At 43.5% G+C, this 14,600-nt stretch overlaps 1 long non-coding RNA gene across 1 annotated transcript in view; it reads left to right on the plus strand.

Moving 5' to 3' along the window:
- LOC148883854 (uncharacterized) overlaps positions 1 to 13,091 on the plus strand; it is a 79,420-nt gene extending 66,329 nt beyond the window's left edge. The window contains exon 3 of the long non-coding RNA XR_016118546.1: positions 12,408 to 13,091. This is a non-coding gene — a long non-coding RNA (uncharacterized LOC148883854). The remainder of the gene's footprint in view (positions 1 to 12,407) is intronic.
- Positions 13,092 to 14,600: the final 1,509 nt, after the last annotated feature.

A 14,600-nucleotide genomic window follows, 5' to 3' on the forward strand; every position in this document is an offset into this window, starting at 1 on the left:
TTTTTGTTTTTTTGACTTCAAGATGCCGCCACGAGAGTGGCTGCCTTTCTTGCAGCTGCTATTTTTGTGTTTCTACTTCTTTCTTTCCTTTTCTCTTCCTTCCATCACTTTGCTGCTGTGAAATGTACATTTCTCCACTGCAAGAATAATAAAGGCTAATCCAATCCAATATTACATCTCAGAATCCTTTACAACTTAATTTACAATCCCAGCTTTATATGTCCGGCTGGTTTAAATGAAAATAGCCGTTTTGTCCGTCTCGCTGAAAAATAAGAAACCTCGCACGCTCATTTCAATCGGCCGTGGCACCGCACATAAACCACCGTATAGCCCATTAAATTGAGCAGCACATCTCTTTTAACGCAGTGAAAAGCCACATATATTATTTTTACATTGGCCTTGACGGCAGTACTATGCACTCGACAGAGAGTGCCTCTTTTTGTTGTGCAATGTTACGACTCCGCTGCCCTCCCTCCGCCGCGCACACACAAACATACAAATACTTTGCCAGTTGATGGACGACAAACTCGTAAAAGTGTCACACGCACCCATTTACCTCAAAAGAAGTCATATGCCATTGTAGGCCGCCTCAGTTGAAATCTGTTCTGCTGAACTTGAATGAGGGTCTCTGCTCTCCCCTTCTACAGCCTTCTAATTACACAGAATCCCTTCAAGTTCTTTTTTTATTGTCCTTTTAGTTTTTTCTACATTTGCCGCATGCTTTCGAAGGACATTTTATTGGTGAAAAGGACGCCGTGATGGCAAATCTCTGTCAAAAGTTGACCCCAACCCGTTCAAGATTGTTGATATTTTTTTTATTTATTTACTTTATTTTTTTTTTAAACAAGACAGCTTGAAAGTCGAGCTGAACTGGAGGCATGTTCCCACAGCGGATGGACATAAATTATGTGAAAGGTTATTTGTCCAAAATGTGCATTCAGCAGCTCCCTGCACTTTTTGTCTAGCCCATAACTGATTGTGTGGATGTACGACCACCGAGGATTCACCCCAGAATAGCCTTTGGTTTTGTTCTCAATACAGACAATCATAAAAGTACATATTACGTAGATATACGGTAGATAGCGAGGGAATGTGAACATCTTTATGGCTTAATAAAATAACTCTTTCACTGCCATTCCCGAATTAGTTCGGGTTTTGTTTTTTTTTTCTTCCAGGTGTCCCGATAAAGAGCTGCTCAGAGTCTAGCAAAGTTTTTTCCATTCCACGAGGGGGCATCATTTAGTCCTAAAACTCAATATTATGTTGGCCCTGAAATTTGAGTGAAAATGACAAAAACCCTGACACTGGAGTGGACACATTTTTGCACATTATCTGGCAGTGAATGAGTTAATAAAAGAAAAACGTTTTTAATGCTTGATTAAAAAATATAGTTGTTGTCTAAAGCGCTCAAACATCGAAGCTCACTGAAATTAAACGTTTGCGTGAGAGGATGTCACGATGCTAGCAGTTTGCTTTTATGACTAATAAATATCTAAATCCCTACAGATTGTTTTATGGCTATTCATTGCATTAATGTGACATAGTGCATTATATATATATATATATATATATTGAATATTTATCAATTCTATCAGTCTACAAAGCATTTCCATGTCAAGGCTACTCTTCAAAGCAGCATTCTCGACCCTAATGTAATAATTAGGCTTGTCAAAGCACATTTTCCATTGACTTGAAAAGAGCAAATTATCATTTCTATTGTTGATGTTTTTTTGAGAGAAGGCCACACTGTCAATTTGGAGTTTCATTATTTCTCTTTTCAATGCTCCTGTCGCTATTCGTTGTGCACATTCATCCCCCTTGTGGCATATTTGATGCTCATCAAACGCGATTAAGAGTAATATAAGCCTTTTATGTACACAAAATCATTTTACATACATTTAATGGCTGCCCACATCTGCACTCTTGGCTTTGCCTTTGAAAAGTGGAATAATTTCAAGGCTTTGAGGATGATCAAGAGTGATGGAGGGCACTGTATAGAGAGGCAAAGCATGCTTTTCCCATATCAATCAAGGCCTATGGATGGCGAGGCTAGTTAGCGACTCTGGATTGTATTGAGGCCCATGGCTGGGCTTCCAGCGTGTTCCCGAGGCCCGGTCCCTTTTGCTTGGCCCAGTGGGGGGGACGAGGTGGCGCCTCTCCGGCCCCAAATCCAGCCCACGTTCATGCGTCCGTTCGGATCCATCATTGCGGGGCAAGGGCCGGCCTTTGTCCGGCGCCGCATTCTTTGGCCCATTGTAGGACGACCGCAACCATTTAGGGATTTTAAAGGCTCGTTTGCACAATTCCTTTTGTCGGCGACCCTCGGCACAGAATAGCGGCTGAGGTGGGGGGTGGGGGGTAGCGGGGTTTCAAGTGAAAGGTGAAAAAGATTTCAAACTAAATGGGAAGTGAGGAATTTGGTTTGTTGGGGATGTTAATTTTTAATTAGTGCAACCTCTAAGGATGAACATAATCGGCTCCTGTTTGCCATTTGATCTTTGCTTTGTTCGATTTTCAGCAACGTTCCTCATTGGAAATAATAGAAATTAAGTGTTCTGTGACCATGTTAATTATTTTTTTATTGCTATGGTTGGTTTAATATGGGGCCTTTCAGTATGGGGGAACGACAAAATTTTGTTCGGATTAACCAATCAGAGAACTGGAAAATGTTGAGGTTATTGTGAGCTAGCTTGTTGGCCTTCTGAGGCAAAACGAATTAAAGGAACAGTCCAATATCAAATATACTTACATTTTAGAATATCTTGTTTTCTATCCTTTCACTCCCACCCCAACCCCATCCCTCTTCAATTGCTGCTGTGGACTGCAAATTTCCCCATTGCGGGACGAATAAAGGTATTCTGATTCTGATTCTGATTTTATTTGCAGTCAGCACACACAACTGATTTGGAAGGCACTGGGCAGATTCAATGTACATGGCAACACCTGCAGGCTCTATTGTAAATTTAAAAAAAACATGCAAAAAAAGCCAAATGACAAGCAAAACGCACACGCGAATCATCCTTGAACGCTCGCTGAACTGAGCTGACTCATAAAATTGATTCTGTTCATCCTTGGCCGAAAAGCAGGCATGTTTTTCTCATGCCAAGCAAGGCCCCAATGTCGTAATGGGATGTACCGATAACAACTCAGACGTGTTGCGTTTTCTCAAGAGTCAAACAAATGCTGAGCGCAACAAAAGCTATCGCCAGCTCCTCCCGGCAGTCTGTATGAAAACAACACGTTATCAGTGGGGAGGGGTGCCGGGTGGCGGTGGGGGGTATTTTTGCTGTTCTCTGCATTCCCGGCCTGAGCTGTGAGGGACCTTGGTGCGAGTTATTTTGACTGTGATAAATGCTGTGAGAGTTTGTGTATGTTTGTGTGTGTGTATGTGTGTGCACATATGCGTTGCATCATCCATCTCTCTTATCCTGCATACTTAATGACATCATCATCCCGAAGCAGTATTCCGTATAGATGTCAGATGATTTAAAGGATGTCGTTAAATGTACTTATTGATATTCAACTGCTGGAGCGGACCACCCTTGCGCCGCTTTAGTGCCGAGATACACGCTAGTATTGTTATGCGTTGTTTCCCCCTTTGTAAGAAATCAGCATTCCTATGAATGCCGGTGTCATATGGCATCTCGTCCTGGACAAGTAGGGAGGGTAAAGGTGAGCAGTTATGAACTGAGATTCGAGGCATCAAGTTGAACGAGACTTTGCACATTCAGGGTTACCAATTTGCTTGAGGAATGTGCATCATCATAAAAACAACATTCAATTTAGTGCTGTCATTGTCATGCAGTAATACGTTCATGCAAATGCCATTGTTCCACTGATTGGTACTCAGATTGCTGATAAAGCGTACGAGCAGGCGAGTGATGTGAAGGAGGGAGGGGTGGTGGTTTCTTGTGTTGGCCGAATATTGAGCGTGAATGGTCCTCGCCACCTGGAAGGGAGTGGTGGGAGACGGGGTGTGGGGGGGGGGGGTGCTTGATGGTAGCAGGCTAATCTGATGCTATGTAGGATACTTAAAGAGTTTTACGGCCCTCCAAAGCACATTGTTATAATCCTGATTGGGTTTCGCACTCAAGCAGAAACCAATGCATTCCTTCCTATTGTGTTTCATTCAGCGGAAAAGCTTGGGGGGAAACAAAAGAGACTGCGCATCTCAATCTGGGCCTATTGTTCCTTATACAGTGGCAAGCAGAGTCTGTCGAGAACTTTTACTGACTTAACACTTGACTGTGAGGAGGAATCTCTTGAATCGTTGCTTGTTTTATTTTTATTTAAAGTTGGCTTCTTTCGGGTGCTGTCTGAGCCTCTTCGAGGACTGGTAGGGGGGATCTTGGGGTGTTAACGAATGAATGAATGAGGGAGGGTCAAAGCTTGTGGCGGAAGAGGTCACAAATGTAATGACATGCAAGGTAGTAATCAACCCAAAGCCTCAAAAACAAAAGGTTTCTATGGAAAAGTAGACGGTATTTGAGCAGTGGACAGCGTTTGAGAAATGCTTTATTGGGTCGATTGTGTTGCATCCTCCGTATTTTGTTGGATTGGATTGGATTGGATATGCCTTTATTAGTCTCACAGTGGAGAAATTATATTTCACAGCAGCAAAGTGATGAAAGGAATGAAAGTAGAAAAACAAGACAAGTTGATGACAAGTCCCAGCCAATGTGTGTGTTCTGTTTCTTTGCCAAGGATGGCGTGCCATTGACCGGTGTGGAAGAAGCCGTTCTGATGAACTAACGGACGGTTGGATCGTTCGTCTTGCTGAATGAGCACAGTCATGATTTATTTCCTAGTCATTGTGGAGATCGTGTTGGGATTTTTTTTAGTTTTCAATGCATATTGCTGACATCGACAAGACTGGAATTGAAAAGTATGGACTGGAATCCATTGAACTGTCTGTGGCTGTGTTCAGAAATGAATATCAGCATAGCACGTAATATTCATTTTTTTAGGCATACAACTTGCGTCGCACTGGTTTGTGTCAAAGCTTGAGAGAGCGCATTGACAGATTTCACTTTTCAATCATCAAGATTCAGACGTGCAGACTCGCGGTGGGTCAACTGTGTCTACTTGCCGGGTCATGTTTGAGGAACGCCAGAGATTTTAAAGCTCTTGGAACACACCTGATGCTGCCAGCATTGTAAATCTATTTCTTTTTTTGCACAGGAAGTCATTCACTTCCTAATTATCTTCACATCAAACAGAGGCCGCTGCAGAGACGCAGACCATAAATTTAAGCACCCCCCCCCCCCCCCTTTGTCCTTTTCAATGCTGTGGTCCGATAGGAAGGCAACAGCTGCCTCTAATTGGGGCTGTATGGTTGAAACTGCAAACATATGACTTCCCTCTCATCCACTAATGCCCGGGCCGCAACTCGCAGATCGAGTCGCCCGTACCGTGAGGGATGAGGTTACAGATAAAGAGACGCGGAGAAGAGAAATAAACCCCCCTGGATGGCACACGGGGGAAGTGCGATGCGGTTTTGCGTCTCTGAAGTGGTCTGGCGCGGCCCACTCCTGCTGCACGAAGGCCCAGGGGTCAACAGGAGCTCGCCCGGATTGACAAAGAGAAAAAGCGGGATGGAGAGAGAGAGTGTGACAGGCTGTGATAACAAAGGCAACCACAGTGCGGTTTGGTGATGGCTCTGCGGGTGAACGCTGACGAGTTGTTAGATCCGGCCCGGCCCAGATGTTGTAACCCCCGGAGATGTCTGCTACACTTGCGCTCATTTGCTCTTATTGAAACTTCAAGCCACAACACTATCATCTACCTTTCCAGGCAGAAGTGCAACCACAGACTTATTTTAATTCTTTTTTGTCACCTTTTTGACAGCCACACCCCTTCTTTATCATGCATTTTTTTGACTTCTATTCAAGTAGCTTAAATAATTAAAATATTAGCAGTTTCTTCTTGTCACTTTCAGATTGTCACTATGTCATTCTGATTGAGACTTTATCTGTTATTAATTTTGTCCCGTAATGATTGCAACTTTTTCGTCCTTAAATTTCTCTCGGGAATGGTGTAGTAAAGGTTAGGAGACTTTAGTACCTCGCGCTAGCGTGTAAAGTGGACACTCAGAAAGCAAACAGTCCCCGTCTATTGTCTCTAATGCCCCCCTTCTCCTCCGAAAAACGCCTACGGTGGAAATTTGACTTGTTGTGGGCTAGGTGCACATGCACCAATTTGCTTTCTTGACTTGGTTCAGCAGGAAGCGCAATTAGCCCAATCAAAGCGAAAGGACTGGGGAGTGCGTGCGAGGGTGGGGGTTGGAGAGGTGTTTTATGGACATGGGTGGTGGAATGTTGGGACAGCAGAGGGTAAAAGGTGTTGGTCTGCAGCTTTCTTTTTTGATGTCAAAGAATCTCGAGTGGGCATCTGACTCTTGTTAACCCTTTCATGCACCTTGTAACCTGATCACCCAATAAACCGTCCACTGTAGTAACCGTTGGGGTTAAACAGTGGATGCAACACACAATTAAAGATATATGGGCCGCCGTAGCCTTGTTGTAGGGGCACATTAGCAGATTAGGTTTTAAAAGGGACATGTTTAAAAGATGGCCGGTAAATACTGTTCATCACTAATGTGCGTGAGGCGTGGAGAAGAGTTTAAATGAAGGTGCCGTTTTAAGAGCCTGCTAATGGAAGTCTATTAAAAGTGTTGTGGCAAAGATTCATTACCGCTCAGCAAACTGCTGGGTGAGCTGATTTTGATTGAACGTATTCACAGTTGGAGATGCATCCATCTCGATGGCACGTCATTTTGTCTGTAGAAAGGCTCTCACGTGTGTAACCTTTCACCTTCGATTGAAGGCGCTGTTTAAGGCATCGTGTCTCCTCTACCGGATAATTATATTCAATTGCTTGTTTTCCCACGAGTCATATTGGACACACGCATTGTCGATAATAGTAAAAATACAATGACAATAATAATACTCAGATTGATGACCCTTTGACAGTCTGAACTGATGTTGGTGTTATGGCGATGAGGGCAACCGAATATTTGTTGAAAATATTCGTAAATACTAAAATAGATATATGGATGGATAGATACAGCAGATGGATGGATAAATGATTAGATGGATGGATGGATACATGGATGGATGGATAGATGGATATATGATAGACTGACGGACAACAGACAGAGAACAGAAAAGCTGCAACACAATAGGCCTTGCGTTTATGACAATGTGTTACAAAAAAAATCTGTAGTATGTTGTCATACATGTATGTTGTCATACATTACTGAATCTGATTGGTTATCCAAAGTCCTTCTGTGGAGGCCGTTCTGTGTTGTCATTTTAGAAAACAATCACAGCCAAACTTGGAATGCATATATTATAACGTTACAAGGCAAGTCGCTACAATGTCCTGGAAAATGGAACATCTGTGTCTTACCGCCATGGACTGAGCTGTTAAAAAATTACACAAATCCAGAAACAGGACATTCTTCAATATTTGTGAGTGTGTTTCAAAGTGAGGGTTGGGGAAGGTGTGAGGGCTGTATGGCGTGGCTTAGCTCACCCTCTGTTTCCAGCCCTCTCAAAAAGTAGGCTCACTGAATGTCCGTAGTCAGCAAATGCAAGGGGGTGCAGACAAAAGGTCCATTCTGGCAACAATAGGTCGGCATTTAGACCGTCTCATACCCTGGTTATTCTGCGGGTGGGGATGTCGGGGTGGGGGCGGGGTGGCAAGAGGGATGAGTCAGGGAGAAGATAGCTGTTTGTGGGGGTTTGTAGTGGTCCCTAAAAGCTAAGCTTACCTATGGGCCAGGTCAGAGGTCAGATACTAGACACACAGGGCAATGCCTGTGGTAGACTGGATGGACCACATAGCTGTCCGAACACAACACCCGAACAGTTAGACTGACCAGTAGTTAGCACATGTGCGTGAGATGCATAGATAAGAGGCCGGTAAGAAGGAAATAACCCCCGGCTGCCTTTGTTTTGACGCCGCATGACTAACTAACGGGCCTGGGCCATTTCGAGCCCCGACTGACGAGTTTTATGCAAAGGGTTCGTTTGAAGTTCAGTTGAAGATCAGGCTCATTTTATAGTGGATAGCAACAGAGGTCTCGCTTTGAGAATAGATACTGGATCAGCACGATTGGGTGATACAACGCAGAGGGTTCAGGTTAAGAACCTTGGTGCAAACTAGGTAGCGGACAAACGGGCCTTCCAGTTAAAGTAGTTTTTCCAGCTTGCATACCATTTTCTTCCTTTTACCTCTCACTCAAATTCTCAGTTTTGCATTTTAGGACACACTGTGACAAATGACCCCCCCCCCCCCCCCCCAAAATAAAAATAAAAAATTAAATAAAAAATAAGCACACCTACTAACTTAACTTTTTATTACATCCCTCTGTGTCCTTTGGACTAAAATGTCTCCATACCTCAGCAGTCTTACATTGAGTATAAGTAAAACCACAGAAAAGCTCCACCTTTTTTGGGTAGTCAGTGCAAGAGGCATGAAAAATGATCTGCAGCGACGCACAAAGCGAGAGTGCGAGTGCTGGGAGCAATCCCCCCTTACAATTGGCCTTGAGGATCGTTAAGTGATTGTATTACACAGAACAGGTGAACTGCATCCTTTTCTCCGCCTCATCTTTTATATTTCTCTCCCCTATTCTGATATCCCGGGCTATTCTTCTGGTCCCGTCGCCACCCCGCCGTAACTTGTGCTGTTCTTTTTGAAGGCTTGCTGCCATTGAACCGCGTCGGCTTTGAAGTGCCCAGGTCTTAAATGAGGATGAGACAAGGAGAGTGAATTTCTACAGACGCCCCTTCAGACAAGGGCTGGGGGGGTACTCTTGTTCCTGACAGGTGTCTTTTATAGAAGGGAGTGTGCGGCCCCACTGTTTTGTTGGAGATCGGGTTCCAGGCAACCCCATCACCTGCTAATTGAATAACATAAGCTGGCCATCTGTGGAGATTTACTGGAACTGACCTCAATGTACAATTGAGTGGCCCAAACAATACGAGTCAGACCAATCGTGGATTGTCACGTGTAGCTTCCTTCTCCCGAAGCTCTCTGAAACAATTTGAGGTTGAGATGCTCATCAATCCGTTCATTGATCATTGTGGTGATGAAGCAATTGAGACAAAATGAAGACCGCTGACGACCTGGCGCTATCCAACAAGCCTGGTGCTGATTCAATCCCACTTACAGTAACGTTGATGTCTAAAGTCCAGATGGGACGTTAAGATAAAGCAGAAAAGTATGCGAAGTGTACTCTCCCCATGATATTTCAATTTGCCGACGTCGTTAAATATGGTAGTGGAAGGATGGGATTGTCCGCCGTAGCCCACTTCCACTCATGTACACAGACTGAGTGCCATCATGTGGAAGCTAATCACATCAGCTGTTATCTCTTCATTAGCTCCAGTCTAAACAGTTCATCCTCCTTTAAGCGCGTCAGCTTGACTGTGTGAAAACGTAACGAGAGTCGTGCATATTGCCGACGCGAGGGTGTTTGCCTGTTTTTTTTTGTGTTTATATCACCTCTTGCTCTTTAAAAGTCCGCTAAAGCCTAGAAACGGAGCTAGCGTCAACATGCCATCTGGATTTGCCTCAGGCGGATGTTTTCAGCACGTTCGGGGGGTTGGGAGGGTTGTTGGTAGAGGGTTGCCGGACAGTACTGCAGTTTCAGAGGTAGGGTTAGACCAAATACACCCCCTCCGCCTGGCTATTGGTTTGCCCGGAGCTTGCGGTGGCGGTGTGATGGCGAGAGACTGAACACACAGCTGTCCTTGGCCATTATCAGTGATGGATGAAGCCGCATCGTAGCATCAATGGCATGCCCCGCCGCTCGTTCCCTCCCTCTCTTCCTTCCCTCAGTGTATCCGTGTGTGTTATTTCCGCGACAAAGACAGAAGGGAATATCCCAGTGACATAAATTAATCATTGCCGGCGATTGAAACGACAAGCAGCAAGGAACAAAAGAGGAAATGTGTGCGCAAGATGCCCCGGTGCGGTAAATCTTCCCGTTGCGCCTTGTGCGTTTGGAGTGGGCGTTGTCTTATTGATGCAGCTGTCCTAACCGCCACCTCGTTTTAGCGGACGCTGATAGCGTTACCTGTGATGCACTTTGACAGGGAAGGATGTGGCGCTCCTGTGGTATTTAAACGCAAAAGATTTGATTTGAGTGGATTTACATCACAAAGAAACCGGTTTGATGTGATCATCGAGGGTGGCAAAAATGCTCGCGTTCTGTCCTTAAAGGTCCTGCAAAGGGAATTTGGATGTTTGGGATTTAGCACATGGAAAGAAGTACGGAGCATCAATTTCACATTACCTGCCCTAAAGGCAGTTGAGAAAAAATATCCCACCAGTTATCGTTCAGATTTTTTTGGATTGTGGATGGGTAAGGGTGTTAAAAAGGTACCTAGTGACACACACTTAGATTCTTATGTACTTTGCCGATAAAGATGATTCTGATTTGTGACTTTATAGAGTCCAGCATGAGTCTCGCTCCCCCACCGTTTGAAAGCTTGAGTGCATTCATTCGCACCAGCTTTTATGTGGCGCATTTACGACGTGCAGTGAGATTGGCTCGCTGTGCCTAAACCCCCGAAAAAGCATCTTCTCTTCAAATGCTTTTGATCTCCTACAGGAGTGCACCCACGGAAAAATGTTGTCTGTTCCATAGACACGTGCTACAGTACAAATTCAAACTGGGAGTAAAGTGTTTGGATTGGATTGGGTTGGATTAGATTAGCGTTTATTAGTCTCGCAGTGGTGAAATTTACATTTCACAGCAGCAAAGTGATGGAAGGAAGAGGAAAGGAAAGGAAGAAATAGAAACATTAGATACCGAAATTGCTGGAAGGGCATCCACTCCCACTGCGCCATCTTGAAGTCAAAAGAACAAAAAATAACATCACAACAGAGACACACTCAAATTTAAGCACTTTCTGCACCCTCTTTGTTGTATCAAGCAGTTCTAGATGAAAGAGGAGAGGATCAAAGCGTCCTTTTCACCAGTGGATCAGGGACGTCATGGTGAAATGTGCACGTCTGCTACAAGCTAAATGTGGAAAGCAAACATGAAGCTGTAGCATCCATTGACAAAAAGGAGATTGTCTCACAACTCCTGTAAATCCGCTTCAAGTCCAAGCCACGACAGTCCTACAGTCGCACATACAAATAACAAAAAAAAGGTTTCATCCACCAGTCGATATCTGAAGCGCATCGGACGCATGAGCTTTCCAACGATGTCCCCCATTTGCGGCAATTAAATCAATCAGCGTCACGCCTGAGTTGACCTAAACCACCATTGAGCCATTCTCGAGTCCTTCAGCCTCCTTTATTGTGAGCACTTGTACCCAAGCTATCAAGCCATTGTCCCCCCGCCCCTAAATCGAATTCATCTGTAATTAACCTTGTGTGTAATCCCGGGAGTTGGCTGTCTGATTGATGTCCGAACAACTGACTTAATCCCCGACCAAGGTTTTTTTCGCTGATTAGATTAGTGCGCACTGACTCATATTTTCAACAATGGCGTTGTCTGACTCAACAGCTGTCCAACGTGAGAGATGGACATAAGCCTGCCATTAAACATGCTAATATATATATATATATATATATATATATATATATATATATATATATATATATATATATATATATATATATATATATATATATATATATATATATATATATATATATTACCCGCTTGGATAAGGCGAATTATGACTGTGAAGAGGCCGGTCACTCCTCTTCTTTCCTAACGGGCTCCAATTTCATTTTGTCAGCAACCAAAGGTTGCGGCGGGCATCTTCTTGTTGCTCAGTAATCTAATGAAATGAATCCATTTGCATCCGTTTTGAGTCTGTGAAGCAGTAAAATAAATAAAAAAAGCAGTAATGTTATTAAAATGAAGACTGGTGGTCGTGTCTGGAACGTCCTGATCCATCACGGGCAAGTGACAGTGGGCAGACAGGCCTGTAATGGAGCGGTCATAGACCACGGATTCATAAATGAAACGATGACATTGAACAGGATAAACATCCAATAAGCAAGCAGATATACTGGGCAGTTACTTCTTTTAAATTTTGATTGATGGTTTTATGTTTTCATCACGACAGGCAAACATTTAAAATGTCAGGGAGTTTTAAGTAGGCTAGCGCCCAAGTCAAGTGAAAAAATAATAATTTAAGGTTGAATGTGTGTTAGTCAGTGGTAATTTATTTATTTATTTTGCCTTTTGTAGCTGAATCAACAAAAACCCAACACTGTAAAATAAGATCCTATCAAATTGATACACTTCAATCGCAAATGACAATCTATATCTGGTTGACTTTTATGAGTCAGAAAAGTAGATAAATAATAGCCTTTGCAAAATGGACATCAGAAGCATCCATTGTTATGCTGGTGCTTTTTTTCCCTTTCAGGGGGTGGGGGTGAGGCGGGTTGTCCGCACTTGCTGGCTACTGACCCGCCCGTCCTGGCTGCGTGCAGATGAGCGCCGGTCCAACTGATAGTGACGGGAGGGGGCTCATTGAAAGGCGAGCAACCCCGCCGTTCGCCTCACTCTACGATTCATTAACCCGATTTTCACTGGGCTCTGTCCCACATGTGTCAGCCAGGCGCCCGCTGAGGATTCTGCCACCCTGGCCCGTCCTCGGCCCGCCATCAAACTGACAGATAACTGTCGGCAAGTGAGGTCGAGGACCTTTTTTCATACGCTCCTTTACCCCCGAATTTTTGCACATTTCTGTTTGGGCTTTTTTCTCTCTCCAATTTTCTGTCTGTGCCGTGTAACGATAAGCCAGTACCTGCACACTTCACGGACCATTAAGACCATAAGTGGTACTTGTTTGTAATGTAATTTGCACAGCGTTTCTGGTTATTCTTTTCAAAGTATATTATGCAATAGTTAAATGATCTCTTGTTTCTAAATTTGCACATTTAAAAAAGGCACTTACTGTAATTTGACCGCCAGACAATCAAAGCTCGGTTTTCGAACGTCTCGGTTCTCGTCCAATTCGGTTTTCAACCAAAAATGTTGGGTTTTTATTGCGCCTGTGTACAACGCCACTTGACTAACCTCCGCTTCCTTATATGTCATTTCCTTATACATCCCATCCTCGTTTTGTGCCTTCCACATTGTGACCAATGAATTAGTATTGTTGAATAACATTTTCTGTTTTTTATTACGAATAAACAGACGTATTTGGCTGAGATATCCGCAAATCGGATGTCATCCTTGTGTAGCGTTTCATTGTGAGCAGGCGTGTTTGTATAGTTCAATCAAGATTAAAAAAAGCGGACGTGTCTGGTTGAGATCGGACTGAATGTTAATGTTGATGTTAAAATGAGTGAAAATAAAAGATATTACAGTTTGTTTTTATAGTGTTTTAAAAATGACCCGCTCCATTATTAAGTGTTTATCCAGTTTGTGCTGTAAAATAGCTACAAAGTTTTTTTTTCTAGACTTGGAACGGATTAAATAAACAATTTTACATTGATTATAATGGAAAGTGCTGTTTCGGTTTTCAAACGAATTGGTTTTTGAAGAAGTTTCTGGAACGTATCATGGTTGAAAACCAAGGTACCACTATGTTTCCTGCACTCGACATTATGCAAACCTTGTCAGGGTGTGCACACTCTGGATGAATGAACTGATTAACTCCAGTCAAACCAGGCCGTCTCATCACTTTTAATTATGTTTCCGCTTATTTTTTTATTGGGTGGTAATGAAATCAGAAAATTAGCCGCCGTCTCTCAGACTCATACGTCAGGATTCTGAGATGAGATCTCATTTACGACTGATCAGTTAAGTTCCCGGTCGACACAGCTTTATTTATTTATTTATTTATTTATTTATTTATTTATTTTTAATCCCAATATGGCTACTAAAAACATTCAAATGTTCCAACATCTATGACGGCCACTATTTGACCCCATTGGTAGATTATTACAAAGGTCAGCTACCATCCCAAATAGGATTGCGTTGAGCCCTGGAGCTTATACCCCGTTGATTCACCCTAGCTTCTTGGATATGTCAAATATCACTTAAAGATGTGTTTCAGCGGGTTTAGTTTTAATCCGATCCTATCTCTCGGAGGGTCAGGTCAACGGTCAGGCCTGTCCGCGTGATCAAACTCGCGAGCGGAACTAAACGAGCGTTAAAGCGGTGGTGCGTCGCATGGAGGAGGCGGAGGTGGGGGGGCTACATGAAGGATTGTCAAGAGCAATCAGATCCACAAACAATACAAACGCTGCGGTGTATTTTTTTCTGCTTTTTTAATCCTCAAATCCAACTGATAATGGCTGTCTTAAAATTAAATAAATAAATAAATAACAATAAAACACAACCGCCAAGCTATTTATTGGGTGTCATGAACCGCACGGTGGTGGCGAGCTTGTCAATACTCGGAACTTTTATGTTCTCTCGCATCTCCGCGGGACGGTACTCGAGGCAGGCATCCGTCTCACCGTGGCGTTCGTGTGGCGTTTCAAGGATGTTTTCGTTTAGTCTCATTTACTTTGAGTTTATCGGACCATAAAACCATTTCTGATGTGTTTCCTCTCATGAATCAACCTGTGGTGCATGCGCACGCGTCCGCCGAAGCAGCCGATGG

This window comes from Hippocampus bargibanti, linkage group LG19 (genome assembly GCF_051943395.1).
Source record: "Hippocampus bargibanti isolate YZ-2025 linkage group LG19, ASM5194339v1, whole genome shotgun sequence".
Lineage (NCBI taxonomy): Eukaryota > Metazoa > Chordata > Actinopteri > Syngnathiformes > Syngnathidae > Hippocampus > Hippocampus bargibanti.